We start from the raw sequence: 17,425 nt of genomic DNA on the forward strand, positions 1-17,425 counted from the left end.
TATTTTACAGTAAATCAAGACAAAAAGACTGAAATTGAAAATATTGAAACTTTATTCACTAATTTTAATTAAAATAAAAAAATATGGGTTAAGAAAATTATTTTTAGTTATAAATACAGTAGTCAACATTTAAAGTGGAACAAAACCTTTCATCAAAGTTGTCTTAACCTTCTTCTTAGGACAACTTTGATGAACTTTTTTGATCCACTTCAAATGTTGACTACTACTATATATAAAATGAATAAAACAGACACAGATTAGTTAATTGTTTCCCATTGATGGGAAAGGTTTTGGGTTAATAATGAAATCTCTTTGCAGACTGTGGCATGTTGGCACATCTGCGCTCAGTTTGTGATGTTGATTTCTTTTTTCAAAATTAGACATACTAAAGATATCTCCTTTTTCCATTCCTATGGTAACTAGAAACTTAATTTATGCAACATTTTTTTTTTTTTTTTCCACAACTAATATTTAATATTAAAAGACAGCTTAAAGAGGACACTGGGGTGGCAGACTCAGCTCGACTTTAACTTACATACACTGATATTCTCAGTATGAATGTGGTGATCAGCATGACACAAGCATTAGCTCTCTGCTGTGTTGCATTACGTGCTGCTCTGACACTCATCTCTCATCTGCTAACGTATCCCAGGGGGCTGTGCTCCTCGGATGCTTTTCCACACACAGGCCTAAATTTCCCCCCCTAACATTCATTTGTTTCTGAGAACTGTACTCAACTGGTGGTGATGTAGCTTATGAGAGTTAATGGGGTGCAAAACTAGAGCTATTGCTTTTCGAATCAACCCCAGTAGATGCTCCGCAAGAACATTTTTCAGACAATGCGTGCTTAAGTTGGCAGATTTGCAGCAGCACTACATCTACGTTTTTGCTCTGTTCTAACATCTAAACAGCTGCCTTGCTGTCTACTGCCAGCTGTCTTCAAAGGCAACAACTAAAATAGAGCCTCATTAGTGACCGATTTAGAATGCTTTAAAGGGATAGTTCAGCCAAAAATGAAAATTCTGTCATCGTTTACACACCCACAAGTTGTTCCAAACCTGTATGAATTTCTTTCTTCTGCTCAACACAAAAGAAGATATTTTGAAGAATGTTGGTAACCAAAGAGTTGATGGGCCCCATTGAGTAAATTATGACAGAATTTCCATTTTTGGGAGTTCTATCCCTTTAAGTGTGCCAAAATTCTAAGAATTATGTAATTTAACTCTTATTCCTAGACTTAAGAATAAGTGTGATTCATAAAAGTTCCTATGTGTTAAGAGTAGGTCTCATCTCCTGAATTATTTAAGAGTGTTGGAGAGGTATACTAGTTAGGAGTAACAAAATGGCAGCAGAGAGAAGGAGACCACACACTTTCCAATTAAGATATAATGTATTGGAGTTATATGATGAGTTGATAAAATTTGTAACTGACCTGAAAATTCTGTCATTAATTACTCACCCTTATGTTGTTCCAAACCTGTTCAGCATATAAAGTGATCGAGTCTCTTCAGCAAATTTGGATTACACCGCTCAATTCATATGGATTAGTTTTATGGTCTCTTTATGAACTTTTTGAAGTGTCAAAGTGGTAGTTGCATAGCTGTCTATGGAGGGTCAGAAATCTCCCAGATTTCATCAAAAAGATCTTCATTTGTGTTCTAAAGATGAACAAAAGTCTTACGGTTTCATAATATTCTTATTTATTGAGATGCACACACACACACACACATATACATATATATATATATATATATATATATATATATATATATATATATATATATATATATATATATAGGCTATATATATATATATATATATATATTAGAGCTGCACGATTAATCATATCGCAATCGCGATGTCAAGCTTGTGCGATTATATGACGCAAAATGCTGCGATTTTATGAAATAAAATAATAATAATTATTATTAAATAAATAATAAATACGTGTGGAGTCGACAACCCATTCTCTGAGAGCTGTTTGCCCATTTCATACACCGCTAATAAAATGAAGAGCAGTCAGTTTCAGTTTAGGCAGTGGCACGTGTGGCGCGCATGGTCATGTCATGACTTTTTCCAGTGTGCAGCGCAGAGAACGGGTAAAGATGGATGCGGAGCAAACGGTCAGTGAACTGGTGGCAAGAAAAAACGCTACCTCTGTTATATGGCGATATTTTGGCTATAAGATTATAAACCCAGATTAGATCGTTGATGATCCGTGATCCGTACGGACCAGGGCCCACGGTTCGGGACGCATGTGATTCGCGGATCAATTGCAACTTTAACCGCAATAGAGTGAAAGGTTATCATTTGAACGTGTTTTGTCTTGCTAGTTTACACATTAAATAGATATAAAACCATACCAGCGCGCTAGAAGAGGCAAATGAGGATTTAATTCGGTATCACACGCAGTGCTGTTATCGGTGCGCATAGACGCACATGCATACAAGGCTCGCGCGCACACACAGAGAGAGGCGCGTTATAGCTCGCAAACTCCAAATTGATTTCTCTTTCGCGTCCTCAATGTACTTGGATGGACACATACACGCATTATGTCAGTCAATATACCCCTCTCAGCAAGTATGCTCGTAAACACATTCGGTTATGTCTTAATTGAACGAGGTGAGAATTCGGATGTGTATCTATCTGATGTGTACGTGCATGTCTTACTCTTAAAGTGACAGCAACCTATAAATAACTGCTGTTGTCTGTCATGCAAATCAAACAACAAAACACAGCTTTAACAAAGATTAATCTATATTAAATTTATACAGTGACCAGTGTCATTTTACATTTAATTATTACATTTCTGTGCATGAAAATTAATACAGTTAGACCTTATACTTTATTTGTAACTTTTTTGTTGTATTTATCTATGCTTGTAATTGGTGTACAGTATTTGTTCTTTTTACAGTCTGTTCACTTGCCTTTAATAATGTATTACTTAGGCTAGTAGTTTATGCTGTGGTATCAGAGTAGTTTAAGTGGGCTAAGTAATACATGCAAAGTTAAGTTACCCCCATCCCCCAATTTTTTTTGTGCTGATCCGAAAAATGATCTGATCCGTGACGTCATAACCGTGAGTTTTGTGATCCGAACCGTGAGTTTTGTGATCCGTTGAACCACAGATTAGTAAAGAAACAAAGATCTTAAATGGGATTATAACAAGTTTGCAGTAATGCAAAGATGTTATTATTTAATTTTGTAAAAATGTTTTAATTTAAAAACACTGTGCATTTGTTTGTTGTTGTTTCTAGTTTGAGTTGAGAAATACACATTTCAGCATTATCAGTAATCTGTGTGTGCATTTTCATTGAGAACCAAGCAAGATGACTCACGATACTATTTGTTTATTATATCGCTATCGCATATCGCAATCGCAATATTGACCTCAGTAATCGCAATATGACATTTTCCCCAAATCGTGCAGCCCTAATATATATATGTGTGTGTGTGTGTGTGTGTGTGTGTGTGTGTGTGTGTGTGTATGTACTGTATATCATAATTTTGCACAATGGAAAGCCTTTTTTTTTCAATAATAAATAAATGTTTCAGTGTCTTAATTATGCTTTCATGATACCCTTACAGACTCACTATTGGCTGGTTCAGATGTTGAAGGCAGCCATTTTTAGGTTGACATCACTGTAGCCCTTAGTTTGCAACACTTATGTGCCACCTCAGTTTGCACCTAAGAGTCAGTCTTAGACTTTGCTAAAAGTTGCTTTTAGCTTCTTTATAAATAGCTTCTACTCTTAAACAAGTCCAACTTTTTACTAAGAATTTTTTTACACTTAGGCTCTGTTTACACCTGGTATTAAGATGCATTTTGGCCAATTAGATCACAAGTAGATGAGGGAGACACATTCCCGTTTACACCTAATGTTTTAATCTGTCTCTTTTGTCTACTTTCATCCACTTCTGTCCCCCACTTCAAGGGGAGGGTCTGTGGGCGGATAAATGTATGATTTTTTTTTTTTTTTTTTCAGATCTTTCAATCGAATGGACAAGATAAGCTCATGCAATTTACATATGAATGTACCCGGAGACGACAGAAAACACACAAAGAGCATCAGCTTTCGTTTAAGCAAGACCACACCGGACGCGGTGAATGTGTGTTAGAAATCAGGAATGGTGAGAGAACATTGTGCTTGGTACATTTTTTTTTTTTTTACTTTTTTCAAAGTTTAAATCCCATCTGGCTAGCACACTTCCCATAATGTTTACGCATTAGGTCAGTAGGCAGAGAGTAGGTGGTCTTTTGCGCTGTTCGAACACATTTGACCACATGAACGTTTACACTGCGAAAGCAATCTTGTCGGATGTGTTTTCAACTACCTCTGGAAGTGGTCAAAAGTGGAAAGTGATAAGTTTTACATATAGTCCATAGTCTTTCCATATGTTTTATAATAGGTGAACCAAAGTCAACACAATGCAACAATTCACCACATAGGCTATAAAGTGTGAATCAGAATGTAGTGCTGAGAAAACCCTTTTTCTGGTCATGATTACTAATTTTCTCAAGTTTCTTGGAATATGGATGTGGCAGATATCCTGCATCCTCCACAAGCTGAACTATGACAGAGAAGCTTCTATTGCCATCGCATGTTGATAAAAGTTTTGTTTGTCCAAATGTTTTTTTTTTTTTTTTTTTTTACTGTTTTTGAAAAATCAAGGAAGGAAAAGGATAGTTTGCCTCTCATTTGGTTAAGATGTTTGTGCAATGCTCTAGTTGCCAGCAGCAATGATGGCTGGCATTAGAGAATAAGAAATGTGCATGAATGCTTTCCCAGAGGAAGAGATTGGCTGCCATATCCCTGTTGATAAGATTAATGGGGCGTGAGATGCATCAGAGTGAGTTTATGGAAGTCCTTCCGAACACCTAATGAGACGGCTACGTCTGAAAAAGCTTTTAGTGCTCTTGAGCTCTGGGTTGTGACCTCTGCAAAAGAAGAGTCACGTTTTTGTGTTTTGGCACAGGATCTCCGCATCTGGGGGTCAATAATGAATTGGCTTCTCTGAACATACAGGCAGCTTTGACAGTCGACATTAAGCCTCTAAAAGCATTGTGTGCACATCCAACAACTGAAAAAGGCTGCTTTGTTGGATCTGAAGGTCACTTCTTTTGAAAGGAAGCATAGGTTTGAAAAATTATGTTTGTTTTTGCTGTGAGGTAGTTTCAGCCACTGATTGCACAAACTGGAAGGAACTCCTCAATCTGGCAAACTTTAATCTGATTGGCTGATATACAGTTTTTCAGTCGGCCAAGAAACAAAAATTGTGTTTACAAGCTACTGGGCTGATAAAATTGAGCACTTTTGTGAAAGATTTATCAGGTTACTGCCATCAAACTCTTGAAAAATACATAGTTTTGTATCAGCTCATGCAGAACTATAAATACGAAAATGGTTATTAATGTTTTATATGTTATACAAATAATTAAATATTATACAAATCCTATTATAAAATAACAAATATATATTTTGAATATATATATATATGCTCCTATTTGGGTATGAGCAAAAACACGTCGTTTTTGTGTGTGTCCCTTTGTGTAAATGAGCTGCTGCTCCCGGCACTTTTCCAGAAGAGGGCGGAGCTTTAACAGCTCGCGCTTTGGTTGCACAACAACAAAGCTGGAGAATCTCACGCAGCCAAAATGAGGATTGTTAGTAACAGTGTTCAGCCTTACATTGTTCAAACTGGAGTCGACACTGATGGAGAGACTCAGGAAGTAGTTACAACTTTTAGAATGAAACTGGACGTTTCTGAATGGTTGGTGGATAAATTTATGTAGTTGCTGTGGAGTTAATTCAGCTTATTGACTAGCATGTGCCGTCATGTTAATCTTTTGTGCAAAACCCGTATGGGTTTACATAGCGTACCTGTTTGCCAAACAGTGCCATACGCACCAGGCTAACATTTATGATTGCTATCAAATGCTGTGAATGGTGTAATATTGTTTCCAAAATATCGCTCAGACAGAAACGCTTCTTTTTTGGGGCTTGCCAGGGTCAACTTGTAGGCTATCCAAGCTAACGAGACTCTAAATAGTGTTCTGTGCTCTTCTGTGCAGCCAACAACAGAACAGTTAGCATGCTTTGCTCAAATGTTTGCCATAGCGTTAGAATTGGTACACTATTTTCATTTGCAAAAACAAAATGGTGGCACTGTGGGTAGAAACGTGCAGATTAAGGGGGCGTGATTTTTTTTTTCCCCAAACGGTTCAGCGGAAATCCCCACCCTGCAACCAATTTCATTGGCTGAGGTTACAGTGACGGGTAGGTTTAGGGATCAGGGTTGGGTGTAGGCAATTGTTATTGTGATTGACATGGCCAATGAAATGTTTAGAATCGGCTCCAGGGCGGGATTTCCGCTGAACTGGTTTGGGGCAAAAATCACGTATTAAGGGACAGTAATATTATTATAAGATCCCCTTCCTACGTCACAAGGGGAGCGAAATCTCAGCGGCTCGTTTTTTTACATGCTTGTAGAGAAAGGCTTGCCAAAACAAAGTTACTGGGTTGTCCTTTTTCACATGTTCTGGGTTGGTAGATGCACTGGGGACCCGATTATAGCACTTAAAAATGGACAAAGTCAGATTTTCATGATATGCCCCCTTTAAAAGTAATCTGTGTGCATTATATTTAGATAAATAAATGTTTTCTCTACAACCATTCACAGAGGCCTTTGTGCCATTATTTAAATTTATCTTTCCAACTGTATTATCTACTATTCCAGATAAATAAAATCCAGAAAATCTATAGTTGATCACTTTATATGTCCATCAGGCAGTCTCTTCCAGTGGGTGATTCATGGAATCTTGAGAATCACTGATTTGGCACTTTTACAACTACAGGAATTCTCTTTAAGCAATTACCAAAGTGCCTGGCGATGGCCCGCGGACACATACTGCTGTTCCATGTGAGGTAAGATCACTGACAGTCTACTGTTTAGTCAAACAGACTACAAAAGACACAGCAATCAATAGGCAGGAGCACACTGAGATGATCGAACGCAAGCTCAACACCTTCTCACATACACACCTCAGACGATCATTACAGGAGCTGATGTCAGTATTGATTACCTCCTCTGTGTCATCAAGTGAATACTATTGCCATTCCTCCTGCCCTGACTTTCCTTCCACCAAAATAGAAACCACTCTACTTTTCTATTTGGCTGTGAACAGTCTGAAATGGTATTACACAAGTGATTATATATATATATATATATATATATATATATATATATATATATATATATATATATATATATATATATATATATATATATATATATATATATATATATATATATACACACACACACACACACACACACACACACACATTTTCACTCATGCTCATACATAGTTAAAAGAGTCCTTACTGGTGGTATTTGAAGCAGAAAAGCAAATGTCAAGACATTGGAGTAATAACAACCATTATAACTGGTGATGTCTTCTCCATTTTAATAAATCCATAAATTCATAGTTAACATTTAAGCATTTTGAATGCAAATCAACTTTAAAAGATTTAAACAGCCACACAATCTTATTCCTAAATTACAATGATTCGGCTCTGTCTATTAAACCTTAAATAAGTACCATCACAATGGAACATTCAAATCTGTGTTGGTGCTGCTGCTGAGCCAGAGAGAGCAGTTGTGATGTAAAGGTATGAAACAGTCTTTTCAACCACACAGTATCATTATTTCTGTCTTACAATAAGTCAAATTATCACAGAAGTACTGGGATAAAAGTTTGTAGTTCGGATATAAACACTAGCCGCTTTTCCACTGTCAGACTAGTGCGAGCCAGGGCTTTCAACGGGCCAGGCTAGGCTAATAGCCCAAAACCACGCTGCGTTTCCACCGTCGGGCCAGAAGCTCCGCAGCACTTCACTAAAACCCACCTGTAACATGGTTTTTAAATCGTTACCTAAACATTTAAAAACCCAAGCATCTATATTTTTACCACAGTTTTTCAATAATAAGTGATGCATTGATCATAATAAATTAATTAGTGTCAAGATTGCACATTAGTCACAGAAATTAAGCAGTACTTGTCGTTATTTCACTAAAGAAAGAGGACACTTATTCAGTCGTGTCTGTTTCTGTTTATTTGTAGTCACAGGACAGTATGTTTACATCATATTTAGAAAAAAAAATGATAATTTCCTCAAATTTTCCACCAAAAATACGACCTGAGGAGTTTTAGCACTCTTTCCAGTGACAATCCCAACAGTTATATTTTCAGTCAGAGAAACAAAGGAAGCTCCCGAAAAAAATAGAGTTGCTTTATTTTACGACATATGCGGAGCTGAATATATCAGATAGTCCGGTATAAAGAGATGAGATGTGACGAGAGTGTCTATTTACACTAAGTGCAAATAGCGTCCCTTGTTGGCAAATGCTATTTACACTAGCTCCGCCCACCAATGTCTGATTGGGCCACTCAAGTTTTAAGCCCAGAACACACCAAGCCGACACTGACGAAATAGTGGTGTCGAAAGCAAACTGCTTAACTTAAACTTAAAATAAATTAAAAAATAGATTAAAGTTGTTAAATTTCAAGAAAAAAGTCGAGATAAAATGTTGAGAATAAAGTCATTAAATTACGAGAAAAAAGTTGTTAAATTACGAGAACAAATTCGTTAAATTATGAGAAAAATGTCGTTAAAATTCGAGGGAAGAGTCGAGATAAAATGTTGAGAATAAACTAACAAATTTGTTCTCATAATTTAACGACTTTTTTCTCGTAATTGAATGACTTTATTCTCAACATTTTATCTTGACTTTTTTCTCTAAATTTCAGGAGTTTTCTCGTAATTTAATGAGTTTATTCTCAACATTTTATTTTGAGTTTTTTCTCGAAATTTAACGAGTTTTGTCTTGAAATTTAACAACTTTAATCTTGAGATGGTTTTATTTTTTTTATTATTGCTTGGCCCTAATCCTCTTCCGTAGTTAGGGGAATGTGTATGTAGGGTTTTTATTCTCCCAATAAGGCAGCATCCATTTAATAATTTTAATAAATATAATCATTTACACTCTATGATATTATTGCATCCTGTTAATGTACAAAAATACTGAGGTGTAAATAGTATCTGCCAATATAAAGTATGGATAGCATCTAATTACTATTTACTCTTATTGCAAAGAACTTACGTGGTGTAAATCTATCGCTAATAATCCATCACTATTTTCACCTAGTGTAAACAGAATATATTGCTATTTTCACTTGGTGTAAATAGCATCTACAGCGACAGTATTTGCACTTAGTGTAAATAGCATCTAGTGCAAATAGCCGCTGCCTAAAATAAATAAAGGATTGTGATAGCCTATATGATTTGTCTGATTTCTTCAAGTGGTCGTATTTACCACGTTTACTATGGTAATGGTTAGCACACATAGTCTTTTGCATCACATATAAATATTTCTGCCTTATACGGTGATCAAAATTCACATCGGATCACAAACAGAAGACACTCGCTGCTGTCTGAAAGCGAGTTTTGAGCTAAATTTATTTTAAAAGTCTTTAATGCTGATGTTAGCTGGTTACCTATATGAAATCATCTGCGGTCTTTCTTCGTAACCACTCCCTCAAGCCTGAGCTGGCCCGTTTTGGACCAAAGTATTCGGCGGGCCAAAAAACCCTTGCTGTTGGCCCCGAGGAAGTCCCGACAAGGCACGATCAAGCCCCGAAAGTGACAGTGGAAATGCACTAGCACATCCGCTTTTAGCCCGACAGTGGAAACATGGCTACTGATCTCTACGGTAGAGATGAAAATAGACTAATCACCTTTTGAAAATAAATTGACGCTTTCATAAAAGATTGCGTAAATTACATCATAACGCCACTAGTTAGTAACAAGTGACTGTTAAAAAAGTATTTGTCATTGAATCATTCATTTAAGTTATTTGTTCATAAACACTGATTCATCCAGTATTGAAACAAGTCTTTAAGAGAGAGTGAGTGATTGAATCATTCATTCAAACTGACTTTTAAAAAAAAATATAAAAAATAAAAATAATAATAATTTAAAAATAATTAAATATTTTTAAATAGAATGCAGAAATTTGTTTGTCAGTACCTCGAGTAAATTATATTTTTTGTTTAGTTGTCTGTTCAGAATCATGTGAGAATCGTGATCTCTATTTTAAACAAACAAACAAAAAAGTAAAAGTAAAAGTAATTCGAAGCAGAACAACAAATGTGAAGACACTGGAGAAATAACCATTATATAACTGGTCATGTCACCACAACTTTTTGATATTACTAAAAGGCACCTGGCACAGACAAGAAAGTAAACTTCCTGAGGAGAGAAAATGTGAACATCAGAACAGAACAGACTTTGACAAAAATATGCATTTTTTGGAGTCCTAGTTGTAACAAATTTTTTAGGAAATGTTCTTGTCACAAAAATGCTAGAGTGATGGACATTTCTAGAAAGTTTCCTTTTTAGCTTTCACATGTTATCTTATAGTGTGAGTGTGACGGTTAGACACAATCTATCGTATACCAGTGGAGAGAAGCTGATGAGATTTATAATGTGTCATCACAGCTGACGGATATCATGGCAAAAATCACAGGTCATGACCTTCCATCCATCGATCACATTAATGGAGACTGCTGTTTCAGCAAACCACAAGCCGTATTTTACAGAATCCAAACCGCCCGTGTCATCTGTAAATCACGGGTATAATACGTCAGTTTCATTCCAGTGCTGAGGCTCTCATTTGTGGTCATTGAACCTGAATAAAGCTCATTCTGAGAACAACACTAAATATACAGTGTGTCCCACATGATTTTGTGTTCAGTGTGCAAATTGAACAAAGAAAAAAGTTGACGCAACTGAACTTTAAAGAAGACTCAAACCTATTTTTAGTTGTGATATAGTGTCTTAGGCTATATTACATTCACACTGGTGTTTTAGGAAGCCAAACAATTAGAATATAATAATAATATAATATTAATATAATATAGCTGCAAGCAGCAATACGGGGCCAAGCCCCTGAAGGGGCTGGAGCACAATGTGGAGCAAGAAGAGCAAAAACATCAGAAATTGAACAAACATGAAAAAGAGCAGGTTCAGAATTATGGGTGAGAATGAACTCAGAATGTACAGAAGTTTAAATGAAAATTAACACAGCATTATTTAAAAAAAAAAAAAAACATTTATTTCTAGTCCAAGAGGAATAAAGATCAGTGCAATGCTGACCCGGATAATGAAGGAAACAAAACACACAATTTCATAAAAATGCTCCACCCGGGATTCAAACCCACAATTTTTGGGTAAGGTGCTCATCAGACATCTAGATTTACACATTGAGCCACTTGAGGATGCACATTTAACAGGCTGCTAAAGAGAGCTTTTAGTGTGAGAATGAGCACACAAAAAGGCATCACTTAGCGTTTTAACCAGATTCGCATGGTAAGCTAACTTAATGCTAATGTAGCTTATGGTTGACCTGATTGATAGCTGAAGAGACACATTAGAAGGAAAGGTCACATTCGGAGACAAATTTCTTGGGAACAGTAACGAATATCCAAAATCCTGCAATCAGCGTTAGCCAGGGAATAAAACGACACAGAGAATTCAAATTTTGGACAATGTTTTTAAAAGTTATAAGCATTTTTGCAAAATCTCTGGAACATTAGGTGGCACTGTGTTCAAACTTATCAGGTACCTTGAGGACATTCTGATGATGATACATACCAATTTTTGTGCCAACATGTACAATTTTTAAAATATATTTCAATTTATGACAAAATTAAAAATGGTGGACCAATGGTTTGTTTGATATTGACAAAATCAGATATCCTCAGATTTGAATCCAAGGAATCCAGAGACACCAAACTGTTTCAGACAAACTGTTCAAAAGTTATTGGCCAAAATAGCAATTTTTCAGATCTCATGACCTGTAGGTGGCGCTGTTCTAAAATTTGGCATGGACCCTCATTTCATGGTTCTGATGAAGCGTATCACTTTTTGTTTCCATTGCTGAAAGTTTGGCCAAGACACAGCCTCTGAACATGCAATTTTGGGTCAAACTCATTAAGTTTGTGAAATCATAACTTTTGAATAAAGATGAATTAAAAAAAAAAAAAAAAAAAAAAGAATCTGTTCAGTCATTTCTGTATGGCTCAGTCCAGATATCATCTAATTAAACTTTGGACAAAATTGGATGAGTAGCGAAACAACTGAATACTGTACTTTTCAAAATGGCCACTACTGTAATGGGCAGAGACTTAATGTAAGATGTTGAATGGCATCAGCATGAAGAGATGAATCAGGCATACTAAATTACATTTTTCTAGAGCAAACGGCCCCTAATTATTCCTATGACAGTAATAGCTATATATTGTAAACCAAATGCACTGTAAAATAAATAAAAATGAATATTTTACTTTATGGTACAATAGGGGAATTACAATACTTTTGTCCTAATTTCTACACTTGCAAGAGATAAACCCTTGAGCTTTTACTTTGATGGAAACTGCAGTTGAGCTTTTATTTGGCGGAAAAATTAGCCGTTCTGAGATGCAAAAACACGGATCACGAGCTGATGGCGTGAACAAAGTGTGCACTTCGTTTTGAAACACGCAGCGCAAACAGATTATATTCTTATTTAATTAAATTGTGAAAAAAAAAAAAAAAAAAATTAAATTTGTGATTTGGTACAGGCACAAAGCCACATTGCACTGTCGATTTTAGTTCATTTGACAGATACTTTGCCAAAGCAATGGTGCAAAACAACATTAGAGACCTTTTATGTTATTATGAGATGCTTTAAAATATTTTCAGTTCATTATGAAACTGGTTTTTGAACAGGCTTTGTCATTCACTAAAAAAAGGTGGCCTAAAATTTTTAACATCTATATGAATTGGTTTTATTCAAATCAAAAATATAACTTAACATCACATTATCAACCTTAATACATTTACCAACAAAACAAAATTGTAATGTGTTAAATCTGGTAGAAATAGCCTTTTAAGATAAATATCGCAGATTACTACTTTTTACAGTGTTGACAGGATGCTCAAATATCCTCTAAGTAGGCAGGTAACTGGGGTTTGAAATGGAGCAAGAAGAAAAAACTCACATCAATAGATCAGCCAGGTCACTAAATACCAGTCCTTAAAGATATATTGGTTTTGTACTTAAGTCACCATTAATTAATTTTTATTTCAATCAACATGGTTTAAACCTGTTTACTTGATGTGGGTGATTATCAATATCCAAACACTCTGAAAGGTCAAAATATTAGCATGAAAAGAGACGTTTCATGTTTGCCAAATGTCACAGGTAAATGGGGTTAAATGGAGCGTGTCAGCTCATTGGACATGGTTTACGATGTCATAGGGGAGAAAGGTGAGTCCACATTACACATTCATGAGGACAAAAGGTTGCAGTGCAGTAGTGCGCTAGTGCTCTTATGAAATGATAATGCACTTGACAGTTAGATGCGCACACAAGCGCTTCAGTGCGTGAAAGTTCCCCTTTTGTTCCCATGTGAACACAGACACAAATTCAATCACTGAAGTTACTTCACCCTGTTTGAATAGATTACCGTTTTTGCCATTTTGCAACAAGATCACACATTTGAACTTGGTCCAAAACATAAAATGACCAACTATGGAATTCCTGTACATTTAGCATAATTTCATATTGCATTAAAATCCAAATTAAAATGAAATGAAAAGCAAACAAGCCAGATATCCTATGAATATTTTCACTCTAATCACCAGGGCACTCATAATCAAATCTGCTTCCTTTTTTTTGTTTTTTATTAAGGTTCTCTGGAAAACCCAGCTTTAACTATTAAAGACAATCCCACGGCTGAGCATTGTGTGTCAGTTTGATGGACACATCTGAAACACGGCATCTTCTCTAATTCATGTAGGACTTACATTTTAATGTACAGTAGTTAAATAGATGTGCACATGCAAAACTCACTCTGATGAGTGGTTGCTATGCAGTTGCTATGTAACGGTGATCTCAGTGGTTGTTTGCACATTTCTACACAAATACTAGTGGTGTTTTGGGTGGTTGTTAGATGGTTGCAAACCGCTATGACATGCAATCCCTACTGTAGGTACATCACACTGTGCTGCATTATTTCATTTTATGATATTCAAATGAGTTAAGAAAACAAAAACTATGCAAAAATAACAAATAAAAAAATTAAATTAAATAACAAAAAATAACTATAAAATAAAAAAATAAGCAAACAATTAAGAGAATAAAATAAAAAAATAATATAAATTAAAATAACAGAATATGCAAAGTACACAAAAACAAAACAAAATAAACAATGAAATAAAAAATAAAACAAGCAAACATTTAATTAAACTAAAATTAAATAAAAGTAAGCAAAGAATTACTATAAAATAAAAAATAAGAAAACATTTAATTAAAATATAAATAATCTAAAAATAAAATAACCTAAATAACAAAATAAAACAAATTATAAAATGAAAAATATATAAAAAACTAAATAAAATACTATAAAATGAATAAAATCATATAAAAATAAAGTATGCAAAAGTGTAAAATTAAAATTAAAATAAAATGAAAAAACATAAAATAATCAAAATTAAATAGACAAAAATAAATAAAATAAGCTAACATTTAACAAAAAAAATAGAAAAATAATATAAAATAAACAAAACAGAAAATACACAACAAAACAAAAAACAAAATAAAACAAAAAATGGTAAACATTTAATTAAAATAAAACTAAATAAAAACTAAGAAAGGAAAAGAAAAGAAAAGAGTGCAGTTTTATTTAAAAAATAAATAAATAAAAAAAATAAATAATAAAATAAGTTTATTCATTTAATGCAAGGTGTCCACATACTTTTGGCCAAAAGTATTGCACTGTCCTATTCTCAATAATCCACAGGATATTTGAAGTGTTCATAGCACAAATTTTCATGATGCTCTAAAGAAAAAGCAATAAAAAGTATTAGCAAGCACCACTAACAAGCAAGACTAGAATTTTAAATGCGAGACCCACAAATAGAGACACTGTTTAGGATCTGTCATTTCTTTAAACACAGATGCGAGCGACAGAAGGATCGGAGGGTGGGTTACCGTTGCCGTAGGCTGATGATGAGTTGAGTCACCATACCTCATACAAACCTAAATATTCCTATCAATAGCCCACCCATTCAATTAACAACCATGCCCGTGTAGAGAGGAAGAACACTGCCGGGAACGCATGGTAAACCATAACCGGCGACGGAAAAGAATAGAGATTAAAGCATCAGTGCTTGGTTAGGGCTATGAATAGCCATATGGCTTTGATTTAGTGGTAAACAGACACGGTGAGTCAGAGACAGAAAACACTGAGGGTTTCTTTCCCTTTCCAGAGGCTGCTGTGGTTGTCAGCTTTTGTTCTTTCCACAGGGGAAGATGAAAGTGAAGTGATGTCATTAGTTTGCATTTATGTAAGCTTGAATGCAGAAATGGTAACATTAGCCATGTCTGGCTGTTTAGAAACGAGAGGTGATTTCCCTGACCACATGGAAGTAGTTCCAACTACGACACTTGCTGGATTACAGATAATGATAATAATGGACTGTCGACAAAACTTTCCTCAGGGTGACCGTCAAGTCATTATTGAGCCGTTTCCATTCTGATTTGAAATGGGCACGTGTATCTGTGTGATATCTGTGCTTCTTGTGCATAAGTGTGTAACTTCCCCTTCTCGATGACCTGCGGCTTCCTGTGCATTTACCGTTCTCAACTTATTGGAAGGGACAGTTTGAGCCAATTTCCTTTCAGCTTTCCAGCCCTTCTGCCAACACACTTAATGTTTTACAATTAAGCTGCTTCACAGACTGAGCTGGCAGCATAGATTAATTCTGGCTTTTTTTAAAGGATGTAGTGAGCAAAGGACACCTAAGAATATGACTCAAAAAAAAAAAAAAAAAAAAAAAAAAATGGGATAAATAAAGGGGTCATGAAATGGTGAGTTTTGATGTTTACACATAGAAGAGGTTACTCTACAATTAAAACTAGGGCTGCACGATTAATCAAAATTAAAGGATTAGTTCACTTCAGAATTAAAAGTTCCTGATAATTTACTTACCCCAATGTCATCCAAGATGTTTATGTCGGTCTTTCAGCCCAGGCTCATTAGAAAAACGTACCTGTGGGAACATTTTTGCAAAACGAAAATATGTAGCACCATACGTTTAGTGATGGTTTCAATGTGAAATGTCCACTGAGTGGCACTAGAAGCGTGTTCAGTTTTATTCCGAAACAGATGAACGTGAATATGGTACGTTTTTATTATGTTGGTTTTATATGTATGAACACATTTCTGATTTGAAATGTCCGGTGACTGGCGCTAAACTTAATGCTCCATTATTTTTTAAAATAATGTACCACCAACACTACACCTAAACCTGCCTGATAGTGTTAACAAAAGCAAATGTGACATAAAAAAACATTTGTAATCATGCCATTTTAGCTTGTTTTTGATCTCATCTCATCTTTGAGCTCTTTTATCATGAATCATATTTCGTACCCAAGGCTTCTGCATCCTAAGTACAATTCTGTACCAGCTGAGCTACTGAGCAAACTTGTAACATAACATTGCGCAAGGTGATGTGAAAACAAGTCTCTATTAATCCATAATCCGACCCTGTGAAAACAATTAAAAGTGCTTGCTGTTTTACTGCCTCTAGTGTTAATTTCTGTTGGACACTGCAGTGATTATATACATATTGGTACATATTTTGCAATTTGCAAAAATGTTCCCACAGGTACGTTTTTCCATGAGATCAGGTTGCTTTCTTTCTTCAGTCAAAAAGAATTTAAAGGTCCCGTTTTTCGTGTTTTTTTGAAGCTTTGATTGTGTTTATAGTGTGCAATATAACATGTGTTCATGTTTTGCGTGTAAAAAAAAAAACAGTATTTTTCACATAATTTACTTATCTGTATACCGCTGTTTCCACTGTCATAAAAACGGGCTGATGACTTCCTTGTTCTATGAAGTCCCTCCTTCAGAAATACGTAACGAGTTCTGATTGTGCCAGCGGTTCCTGTGTTGTGATTCGACAGCTCTGAGCGCACTGTGCCCGGAAAAGTCACGCCTCTTACCATAACGTGGAGATGCACGCGCTCAGTGTTATTGTAAACATGTCTTTAATTTTACCCTATCAATTTGAGCCGGAATCAGACCCGGTGATTGGACTGCAGGATGAAAATAACAGCGTTTCGACGACATGGCGACAAACACACTCTACAAACGCAACTCTTGTGTATTCCTGTGGGCGGAGGTTAGTCAAAGAACTGTTTTAGTGACGTCATTAAAGAAGGAAGTAGAGGGATGTAGTCCAAACTGGCCGTTCGATGTAGGCGACTTCTGTTAAATAAAATATCTCGCTTGGCATTGAACTTTGAGCTTTAA

The 17,425-nt window shown here is 35.4% G+C and overlaps 1 long non-coding RNA gene across 1 annotated transcript; it reads left to right on the top strand.

Annotated features, from left to right (window-relative positions):
- Positions 1-1,955: 1,955 nt before the first annotated feature.
- Positions 1,956-7,115, top strand: LOC125272861. The gene is made up of 3 exons (XR_007185936.1): positions 1,956-2,123; positions 3,987-4,131; positions 6,789-7,115. It is a non-coding gene; the product is annotated as an uncharacterized LOC125272861 (long non-coding RNA).
- The last annotated feature ends 10,310 nt before the right edge of the window (positions 7,116-17,425 follow it).

The sequence above is a fragment of the Megalobrama amblycephala genome, linkage group LG7 (genome assembly GCF_018812025.1).
Source record: "Megalobrama amblycephala isolate DHTTF-2021 linkage group LG7, ASM1881202v1, whole genome shotgun sequence".
In the NCBI taxonomy this organism is placed as follows: Eukaryota; Metazoa; Chordata; class Actinopteri; order Cypriniformes; family Xenocyprididae; genus Megalobrama; species Megalobrama amblycephala.